This window comes from Lissotriton vulgaris, chromosome 1_2 (genome assembly GCF_964263255.1).
Source record: "Lissotriton vulgaris chromosome 1_2, aLisVul1.2, whole genome shotgun sequence".
In the NCBI taxonomy this organism is placed as follows: Eukaryota; Metazoa; Chordata; class Amphibia; order Caudata; family Salamandridae; genus Lissotriton; species Lissotriton vulgaris.
In genome coordinates, this window is record NC_141686.1 from 189,133,152 (window position 1) to 189,145,268 (window position 12,117).

Below are 12,117 nucleotides of genomic sequence, written 5' to 3' on the forward strand. Positions count from 1 at the left end.
TGTGATTTAAATCCAGGAAATGTTGGACCATGGGAGCGTTGACAACTTTTTTCTTGATTCTTGATCTGTGTTGGGTGACCCGGCTGTTGACCTGTTGAGTAGTTTTGCCTATATAGATCTTCTGGCAATCGCAAATAATCGCGTATACCACATTTCGGGTTTTACAGTTCGAGAAACTGGCATGTTTCCATTTGACTCCCCTGTGGTCAAACTCGGACCCTTCAATTGTGGAGTCACATGATATGCAGTTTCCACACTTGTGGTGTCCCTCAATTGGCTTAAGCCCCCATATCGATAGTAAATCGCTTTTGGGCTTTGGGGTGGATACGTCTGCTCTAATGACGTCCTGGCCAATACTTTTGTTCTTCTTATATGCGAACAAGGGTCGCGGAAAGGGGCATTCAAGTCCTTCCAGTAGATGCCAGTTCTTCAAGACCACTTGCCTTACTTTGTGTGTGTCTGGTCCGAACGTAGTCACACAGACCAGTCGATCCGTGTCTTTCTTAGCCGCTGTCTCAAGTAAACACTCCCGGGGAGTATATTTAGCCCTTTTCTTCGAGTTATTCAACAGCTTCTTAGGGTAACCCCGATTCTGCATCTCATTGCAGAAGCGAGTGGCATGTTTTTCATAATCTGTTACCTCCGAGCAGTTTCTCCGTATTCGGAGCAACTGCCCGTAAGGCAGATTGTCTCTCAAGCTTCTCGGATGTGCACTCCGGTGGTGGAGAGTAGTATTTTTGTCCGTCTTTTTGCGAAAAAGAGAGGACTTCAGAATTCCATCCTTGCAACTTATCTCTAGGTCTAAAAATGTCATTTTCTCATTGTTGGACTCGAGTGAAAACTTAATGTCGCGATGTCTCCCATTAATCCAAAGGTGGAAGTCCACCAACTCCGCGCGGCTCCCCTGCCACAGGAGCCACACGTCGTCGATGTACCTCAACCATTGTTTAATGTGTTTACTGAAGGGATTGTTGGAGTACACAAATTTGTTCTCATACTCCGCCATGTAAAGTATGGCCATCTCCGGCGCATACGGACAGCCCATGGCCGTACCTTTGATCTGCATAAAGTATTGGTCGTTAAACCTGAAATAGTTCTTTTTGAGTGTTAGTTCAGCCAATTTCAGGATGAACGAAGTAGGGACCTGGTGGGGCCTGTCTCTTTTCTCAAGGTATAGTTCCAGCACTTCTAGTGCTTCGTCCTGGGGAATTTGGGTGTACAAGGACGTTACGTCCATTGTCACCATAAATTCCGTCGTTGGGTCAAATTGTGTTCCCTCAACTTTTAGTAAAAAAAAAAAAAAAAAAAAAAAAAAATCGGTGGTATCCTTCAGATACGACTTAACTTCACCGATAAAGGGCTTCAAAAAGAAATCGATGTATTTTGAGAGGGGTTCCAAACCCCTCTCAAAATACATCGATTTCTTTTTGAAGCCCTTTATCGGTGAAGTTAAGTCGTATCTGAAGGATACCACCGATTTTTTACTAAAAGTTGAGGGAACACAATTTGACCCAACGACGGAATTTATGGTGACAATGGACGTAACGGCCATGGGCTGTCCGTATGCGCCGGAGATGGCCATACTTTACATGGCGGAGTATGAGAACAAATTTGTGTACTCCAACAATCCCTTCAGTAAACACATTAAACAATGGTTGAGGTACATCGACGACGTGTGGCTCCTGTGGCAGGGGAGCCGCGCGGAGTTGGTGGACTTCCACCTTTGGATTAATGGGAGACATCGCGACATTAAGTTTTCACTCGAGTCCAACAATGAGAAAATGACATTTTTAGACCTAGAGATAAGTTGCAAGGATGGAATTCTGAAGTCCTCTCTTTTTCGCAAAAAGACGGACAAAAATACTATTCTCCACCACCGGAGTGCACATCCGAGAAGCTTGAGAGACAATCTGCCTTACGGGCAGTTGCTCCGAATACGGAGAAACTGCTCGGAGGTAACAGATTATGAAAAACATGCCACTCGCTTCTGCAATGAGATGCAGAATCGGGGTTACCCTAAGAAGCTGTTGAATAACTCGAAGAAAAGGGCTAAATATACTCCCCAGGAGTGTTTACTTGAGACAGCGGCTAAGAAAGACACGGATCGACTGGTCTGTGTGACTACGTTCGGACCAGACACACACAAAGTAAGGCAAGTGGTCTTGAAGAACTGGCATCTACTGGAAGGACTTGAATGCCCCTTTCCGCGACCCTTGTTCGCATATAAGAAGAACAAAAGTATTGGCCAGGACGTCATTAGAGCAGACGTATCCACCCCAAAGCCCAAAAGCGATTTACTATCGATATGGGGGCTTAAGCCAATTGAGGGACACCACAAGTGTGGAAACTGCATATCATGTGACTCCACAATTGAAGGGTCCGAGTTTGACCACAGGGGAGTCAAATGGAAACATGCCAGTTTCTCGAACTGTAAAACCCGAAATGTGGTATACGCGATTATTTGCGATTGCCAGAAGATCTATATAGGCAAAACTACTCAACAGGTCAACAGCCGGGTCACCCAACACAGATCAAGAATCAAGAAAAAAGTTGTCAACGCTCCCATGGTCCAACATTTCCTGGATTTAAATCACAGCGAAATGGATTTTAAATGGACTGTACTCTGGACAATAGCGCCAAGTGGCAACAAAGGCCCTATTGATATTGAAGAAACACTTCTCAGGAAAGAGGCATACCTCATTCTAAAATTTAATAGTACCCAAAATGGATTAAACTCTCTCTCTGAAGTGTCTAGGCTATAATGCCATAATTGTGTGGGGCTCCACGAGGGGTGTAGTAACCCTTTTTGACTGAAGGTTAGATAATCGGGGACGTCATAAGAATGTTTTCGCAATCTGTTGTGGATTGGTGCACCCCCAGGGAACTACATATCCCAGAACACCAACTGTCCTGGTTTTGCTTTTAGTTACTAGGCAACCAGACTGCCGCCTTCCATAGCAAACGGAGTGAGTGTGAGAGCAAGTCGCAGATAACAAGGTGAGCGGGACAGAGGGTTGTAGACACATATGCTTCCCGTCTCAGGGACACAAACCTAATTCCCTACCTTGCCAACAGTGCGCTACCCGAGAGGACAACAGGGGACTTGTTACGGGACCCGTCCAAACAAAATAGAACTCGAGGGCAAACGGTTGAGAACGGAGCCGGCGGCTCCCGAAGCTCGCGGTGAACGCGAACAAGGTAGGATTGTTTTTACAATCGTGCTCACCCAGACAGATTGCGATACAGACACAATAGTAACCCGACCTCCGCCTTTTCCCCCAGGTTTGAAAAACTTCACCGCACCATAGGGACGGCCCAGACACGGACTAACAAATAGTGAAAGGTACGTCCTGCAGTGATTTGGTAGGGAGTTACCGCTGAGCGAGCCCTGAACGCCAATTGTAAATTACAACTTGATTTTAATTACTTTGTAGATGACAGCTTCAAAGACGCACAAACTCTCATAGGATAACCACAGCTACAAACAAGGTACTATGGGATTCATATGTGGTACACCACTGGCAGTATAATATAAGGAGGCTTTAGTCAATCTCACTTACACACTGTTACCTTTCTTTTATACATACACAGACAGAAAATGACAAAGCCCTGAAGAGAACCCATAACTACTGTTTGGAGTTCGAAACGCGTCGGCATGAAAGGAGATGCAATTCATGACCATTGAAAGTTTTATACTCATGTCATTTTGTGCACTGTGATATCTCCTGCTAATGTGACTTTGTCTGATACTGTTCTTAAGAATTTGTCCATTATTGGTCCTTGAGGCTTGTAAAGTTTAACTTGCCTGTTTATGAACAGTCTGGAATTGGTACAGTTGTTTTGTATGTTTCACTTTGTGATTTTCTTCTCATTTTGGTTTATGTTGAATTTCAGTTGATGTATTTATATGTTACACGTGCAGTGTTATTTCTCTGTCATGAGATGTTCTGATTTTTTCTAAAAAAAGAATTGAAAACAAAGGTAAATAAAAAACCTAACATATCTAATCCAAGTTGATGTGTTGCCTATAACCAAGGGCTAATGAAATAAGTGGGGCGGCAATTTTTTGTGTCATAGTAACTTTTAGAAAGTTGGCAGTTTCTTGTCCTAAACATTTGGTCCCTGCAGCCTGTATCCTGTGTCACATGACTACGTGTAGTCTTTGTTTATTGCTGCCAAACAGTGATAGAAAGGAGGAATAGGTGTTAGCAGGATTGGTCATTACTGTAGGGAAGAGGAGAGGAGCAGTCAACTTACACACTTGCACATCACAAAGGTTCGGCCCAGCGCACTCAGAAACGGTTTAAAACTCATATTTTGTGTCCCGAAACAAGCTGGGGCCATGGCAGGGAGGAAGGAAACTTTAAACACCTTAGTGGGTGGGAACCTCAAGAAACTTCTCATACTTCAAATCTTACACCAAATATAAATACCCTCAGATTCAACTCTTCAATCAATCAATCAGAGTAGTTGTAAAGCGTGCTACTTACCCGTGAGGGTCTCAAGGCGCTATGGGGAGGGGGGTGTGCTGCTACTGCTCGAAGAGCCAGATCTTGAGGCGTCTTCTGAAGGCGAGCAGGTCTTAGGTCTGCCTTATGTGGGTAGGGTGGGTTTTCCAGGTCTTGGCGGCGAAGTAGGAGAAGGATCTGCCGCCGGAGGTTGTTCGTTGGATGCGGGGCACAGTGGCGAGGGCGAGGCTGACGGAGCGGAGCTGGCGGGTGGGAGTGTAGAAGCTGAGTCTGCTGTTCAGGTAGGCTGGTCCGGCGTTGTGGAGTCCTTTTCTATGCGTGGGCGAGGATCTTGAAGGTGATCCTCTTGTTGGGGGGTGATGGGCTGCGGCGGGGGATGTTCGTTGACGATCAGTCGGGCGGAGGCATTTTGGATGCGATGTAGTCGTTGTAGGTGTTTGGCTGGCATTCCTGCGTAGTCGAGGTGTTCGGCGGTGTTCAGGGTGTCGTCTGCGTGGGTGGCGACCTTGAGGGTGGACTTGTGAATAATGGCTATTCCTCCTCCAATTCCATTGGTGCGATCCCCGCGGGTGATCTTGTAGCCGTCCGGGATGGCTATGGCGATGTCGGGGGCCGAGGAGTCGTTCCACTAGGTCTCAGTCAGGAAGGCCACGTCTGGGGCGGAGGTGTTGAGCAGATCCAAGGGCTCGACGGGGTGTTTGCGTCCGGAGCGGGTGTTAAGGAGTATGCAGCGGAGGTGGTTGGGTCCAGTCCTTGGAGGTTTGGTGGATATGTCGTAGGTGAAGCTGCAGGTGCGCAGGAGAAGGGTCCGTGGGTCCATTTCGGGGCGGCCTGGAAGCAGGTGTGGTTTCGGCCGGCTTTGAGTGCGTGGAGGGTGCTGGAGTCGTAGTGGAGTCTGGTGTCGTGGCTTTTGCGGGGTTCAGGGGTTCTGACGCTGGGCACGGTCCAGGCGCGGATGGGCGCAGACGGGTGGAACAGAGGGCAGAAAGGCACAAAAAACAAAGGAAAATGGATGGAACAGACATCAGAAAGGCACAAAAAAACGAAGGAAATCGGATGGAACAGAGGGCAGAAAGGCACAAAAAACGAAGGAAAAACAGATGGAACAGAGGGCAGAAAACGAGGCACAATAGGGGGAGGCAGTGGCACAGAAGCAAAAAGGACGGAGGACACTTACCAGCGGCAGTGGCAGCGGCAGCAGGAGCACACAGTCGGAGGTGCATCACTCTTCAGTAAACACATGGACCTGTAGACTCAAAAGAGGAACTGCTGTGCTACTCTGCTGCAAGAAAGACTGCTACTCTGATGCCCAGTTACTCTGCTGCCCTGCTGCTTGAGTGAGAAGGACTGGAACTGCATCTTGACTACCAAGACCATCAGAGTCACTCCAATGGATAGTTGGCTGGCATCCTGATCAGAGCCTCAAGGACGGAAAAGGCTCCAACCACCTTGAACCCTGCACCTGGAGTCTGCCTGCTGTAAGTCATGCCCTTCGAGTGGTGCCACCCCAGTCCTGGACCCTCTGCCAGCCCAACAGACAAACGCAGCATGAAGCATTTCCTCGGAGACTCACATTGGATACTGCTGTGGGACGTATCCCTAAAGCAGGACCTCAGCCGCTTCTCGGAAACGCTGCTGCATGACGCATCTTTGGCTTCGCATTTTATCCCTACAGCACCTCAAAAATGTTGCTGCAAGACGCCTCCTGAACACAGGACTGTGCATCGCAGCCCCCAGCTCCTTGGAGCTGGTGCTTCACGACATATGCTCAATGCTGTATCTTGCACCAGCTCGAAGCCAGGATTTAAAGTACTTTGTTAACAGGCCTAGCTTGGTCAAGCATGTGGCCCGCACTTCATCGAGGTCAACCTGAACTTGTGACTTCGTCCCGGTCTGGCGTGACCAGAAGACCACTGTTGGCGCTTGGTCCTTTTTGGCACTGTGTTCACTTAAATCCTTCAAACTGCATATCTCTGAGACTACCGATTTAATTTTTGCCATAAATTAATTATACATTTTTTCTCAATTTTTCTAAATTGGTGTGGGATTTTTCTTCCCTTGATTATTGTTTGAAGTCCTGCATACATGCTTTTTACACATTTCCTCTTAGTTAAGCCTGACTGGTTTTCTACTTAGCTAATAGACAATTAAGCACCAGATAATTTGGTTTTGCTTGTGGCTTCACCCTTACAAGAATGTTGGTTACTCCTTGAGTAGGTTTTCACCCCACTGAACCAGTAACCCAATTTCCTACAGCGGTTATCTTGCAATTGTATAGTGCATAGAGTATAATTTTGTATTGCTCCGAGTAGGCCAACACATGCTTCTAAAGGTGGTAGCTATGTTAGAACTTTCAAATAATAATGCATTTTGTGTTATGTTATACAGATTTTGAGAGCGCAGTGTCACTGTCAGCAAGACTGATTCTGGTTTCTGAGTTCTGAATGGTCTCCAATCTTTAAGTGAATTTTCGGTTGATCCCTGCATACAGATTCTTCCCGTAAACCATCTTGCTTGTGACAAGGGCATGTTTGAAAGTTTTCAGGTGCTGATTGGTAGCCATTTGAAAATTATCCTTAGTATCTTCAGGGCATGAAAGCATTATGCGGTGATGGCATTGACCTAAGTTATCATGTTGAGATTGCTGTTGATGATGATCCTAAAGTTCATGATGTGAGTGGTGGTCTTGGGGGTTGGGTATCGGTCCTAGTTCTTTTGGCCAACAGGCAAATTCCCACGGTGGAGTGCTTTTCCCAATGATCATGATTTAGGTCTTGTCAGTGTTCCGCTTCAGACTGTTGCTTTCCATCCAGTGGGTGATTTAAGTCTGTGTACTGGGCATGTTGTCCATGAGGGAGAGAATGAGTTGAGTGTCATTGGCATAGGAGAGGACTTTGATGTTGTGAGAGAAAATTATACCAACTAGAGGGATCATGTGTGTGGTGAAGGGCTCAGTGAGGATCTTTCCGGAACAACGCAGATGAGATCACAGGCATCCAAGGTTTATGGTGCCAGGCTAACTGACAATTTCCTTTCAGTTAGGAAGTAGCAGATCCATCAGATTGCATTTCCTTTGATTCAGATGTCAGTTCCACATTGCATAAGAATCGGGTGGGAGACTAGGCCAAATGCTGTGGAGAGGTCCTGCAGGATGAGTGCTGCCATGTCACCTCGATCCAGAGTCATGTGGATGCCATCTATGGTGGCGATGAGGGTTGTTTCAATGCTGTGGTTGGGTCTGAAAGCAGACTGAGTGGTGTTGAGGAGTTGTTGGTTGTTGAGGTATTTAGTTAAGCGTCTATTAAAGATTTTCTGTAAGTCCTTGTCCATTGAGAGATGGTCGCTGACTACTTTGTTTTCTTTTTTTTTACTATTTAATTTTAATTTGTCTTCTATGTGCTTTGGGAGTTTGTGTGTATGTTTTACTGTGCATGAGTACATTTATGAATGAAGCATGAGTCAGTCTATGGATGAATGAATGTATCTGTGCACGAATGAGTTACAGCGTGCATGTGATCTTATCCACTGGTTGCTGGCAATTTAAGCGGGAGGGAGGCATACATCCATCGATCTGCATGCACACTCACACCCACATGCATTCTCAAGTGTGCACACATACACACACCATTCACAAGCACACATGCACACACATATCACCGCACACACTCACAAATCCACATACTTTCATACATGCACATATGCAGGCACACATCAAACATTAAAATAAAATTAACTAACCAGATGCAGTAGAGATCTTGGCCTCGAGCCTCCTGCAGGAGTGGTAGTGCAGTTGTCAGTTATTGGATGGAGAAATCGGCAATGGCAATCCCTATCTGTCACAGAGTGGCATAGGGTCAGTGAAGCTTGCTAGCCCCACACCATTTGGTGACAATGTGATAATTAAAGGTGCTTTGCCTTGGGTACTTCAGGGATTAAAACCCTGAGGAGTGAGGCTATCAATAATGCTTCCCCTGATCATGAGAGGAGGTCCTCCCAGTGCTTTGCCAGGCTGAAAAGGTCACACCCACAGAGCTGTGTCATCTTCAGCACTGCAAAAATCAGCTCAGTCAGCCAGGTGCCTGCACATTTAAAGCAGCATTATAGGCTCTCTGCTCTTAAGAATGGACCACTCCTAATCTTATCATTGACTCAGGATACACTTTCTGTGATAATTGAAAGGGATCACTGAAATAATATCGAGGGACAAAATATCGACTTGCCAAAATATCGTGGACAAAATATCGACAGTCAAAATATCGAGTTTGTATCTACAAACAGGTAAGTACAAAAATATCGAGTACAAAATATCGTTAACAAAAATATAGATGTAAAAAATATCGACTTTATTAAAAACAGTGTTAAATTAAATTAATATTAAATTTTAATTACTAAAATATACTTAAAACGACTTAAATTAAATTATAATAATTAAATAATAAATGAAAATAATAAAAATAATTTTTTAAAATCTTATTTGTTGACCCTGAACCCTAAAAATACCCCTTTACCCAAAAACCCAAAACTGACCCTGAACCCTAAAAATACCCCTTTACCCAAAAACCCCAAACTGACCCTGAACCCTAAAAATTCCCCTTTACCCAAAAACTGAAAACTGACCCTGAACCCTAAAAATACCCCTTTACCCAAAAACTGAAAACTGACCCTGAACCCTAAAAATACCCCTTTACCCATGAAGTGAAAACTGACCCTGAACCCTAAAAATACCCCTTTACCCATGAACTGAAAACTGACCCTGAACCCTAAAAATACCCCTTTACCCATGAACTGAAAACTGACCCTGAACCCTAAAAATACCCCTTTACCCATGAACTGAAAACTGACCCTGAACCCTAAAAATACCCCTTTACCCATGAACTGAAAACTGACCCTGAACCCTAAAAATACCCCTTTACCCATGAACAGAAAACTGACCCTGAACCCTAAAAATGCTCCTTTACCCAAAATTTATCAATATTATTTAATTACCAATTAATTATTAATTAACAATAACAATAACGTAAATATATTAGAACATTAGCTGTAATTATTTTAATAATTAATATTATTTTTTCAAAATTAATTACTTAAAAATAACACGAAATTATATATATTAAAAATGTACTCTAATTAATGTAATTAACTAATTACAATTAATTAATTAACAATTATTTACTAATACAAAATATGTTCAAAATTATATTAATTAATTAACTAATTAATATTAATTAATTATCAATTAATTATTAATTAAAAATATTAACAAACATATATTAATTAATTAATTATTATTAAATTACTTCCCACCCTATTCCCCTATAAACCCACAACCCGCTACAGAATTACATTACGCAATTATTATAAAAACAAAATTCATGTAATAAAATATTTTATAACATTAATACACACTATTCACACACATTATTACATAAAAATACACTATAAAATATTATATATTATTAAAAAATCGATATTTTTGCTATCTATATTTTATACAGTCGATATTACTTCACTTACCTGAAAAACGATATTTTTGTAGTCGATATTATGTCCAGTCGATATTTTGTCCAGTCTATATTTAAAACTCGATATTATGTCCAGTCGATATTTTGGAGTCGATATTTTGTCTCTATACCAATTGAAAGCTATTGTCATTGCTAGTGCTTGTTTACAGAAGGTTCTACCGGAGCAGCAGCATTTTGGCACCACACTTTCATGTTCTAACAATGCCATATATATGTACACATGGTCCATGTAATTGTGTGTTTTTTATCATTAACATAAAGTTGTGCGCTTGACCGACATACTTGCTGTATAACCTAGACACTGACTGTGTATACTAATGTTTTCTTCATATTAATACCTATTTGCAGTTCTTGTTTATATCTGCATTTGTGTAGATTAAGTGACTCTTTGGCTCAAATACATTCACATATTCAGTACAATAGTACCCTGTATTTGTTTTATGACTATATATCGCGCATTCAGTTGTGCATTGAAGTATTTTGCAATGTTAGCTTGACCAAAGGCCTGAAGCGTTTGGATTTAACGTTTAACCTTCAAAGCGAAAGTTGTTTGCTTTGCATGTTCTCTCCTCTGCAGGTGCAGTCTCAAGGCATTCATTACTTAGTGAAAGGCAGATTGTGTATGCAAGATTGTGAGGCTCAAAGAAGAGCAGTGGCAAGGACGAGAGGCACTAACAAACAAAGGGAGTAGCACCATTCACATGATATCTGGAGACTGGAATAATCCAACAGCATTTCTGATGCAGAGACCAGGAGATTGGAGTAGGAATAGAGGGTGCAAAGTTTCACAGTGAAAAGGGTAAAAGTAGAGGGACTCATGATTTTAGACTCTCCAATGTTCTGTGGAGTTTAACAGATGGTCACATTTTCAGTTTAGGCAGATTCCTCTTAGACTTGGAGAGGTACAGACCTCCCTGCAATATCTCCGTTGTGTGGCTTTCTGCTATATAAAATTATTTATTTTGGAGAATTTCTCCAGGAGTTCTACAATGCTCATACATGCCTACCTTACTTGATCTGATTATGGTATTCCCAATTATTGTTGTCTAGGTTAGATTTAGTTTAGAATATCTAGATGTCTGCATGCATGATTGGCAAGATGACCTCATATTGTATCATATGGTATCCTGACCATCAAATTATGTTCCTTATCTTATAAAATACTATTACTGCATTTCTTGTATTCTTCATGCTATTGAGACTGAACTTTGCTATACAATTTGGTCTGCTGGTAGTGATTTTGTAGATTTACAATATATGTCTGAGGTTTTTGTGTATGTTAGTTTGGCTTTGGATTTGTAATAAACCCACATTTAACCTCATCTATCAACTTAGATTTTCAGTGTGTACCCAAATGGGTTACCCTGTAAATTGAACTTGCGGATGTTGTCAATTCTTTTTTATTCCCCAGGCGCCTAAAAAGTTTAATTGCGCATGGAGATGTGATCAGCATTGATCATCATCCTCAACACATTGTGGCCCATTTTTAGGTCGAGCAGACCTAAAAAGCATGCGAAGCATGCTTTGTGTCTGCGAAGACATCTTTTGCTGGCGTGTCTGGGGGAATATGAGACAGCGATCGCCCACGTGCTTCGCTGTCTCAGATTCCTCCTCGAGGGCGAGCACGTCGCCGTGCACATCCCCTGCCTCGCATTCTCTCTCAATCACACACACAGTCACGCATGCGCACACACATTCCCTCGCGCACACACGCACACGCGCACACACTCCCCCCCCCCTCCCCCCCCGGCATACACGCAGGCACGGAGTCCCCTACGGGGGACTTTAACTTCACATCATCCTCTCGCCCCACTCACCGGCTGCTCTCTTCCGGCGGGGCTCCTCTCACGCTCTGCTCCTCATGGAGCGTCTCCTCTTCTGGATCGGGGCTCCCTCAGGTCAGAGGAGCCCCGCAACAGGCGCCACACTCCTCCTACTCCCCGGGCTCCCTTCTGGGGACCCAGCTACCCAGGACCAGCAGGGCGCTCCATGCGCCGGCAGGCCGCCTTCTCCCGGACCGCAGGAGGCGGGACTTCCGGTCGGCCGCGAGCGGATTGGCCGGCCGGCCAAGAGCTTCCGGGTCGCCGCGGGCAGCGCGGCGGCACCCTCCCGATCACTACTAGGAC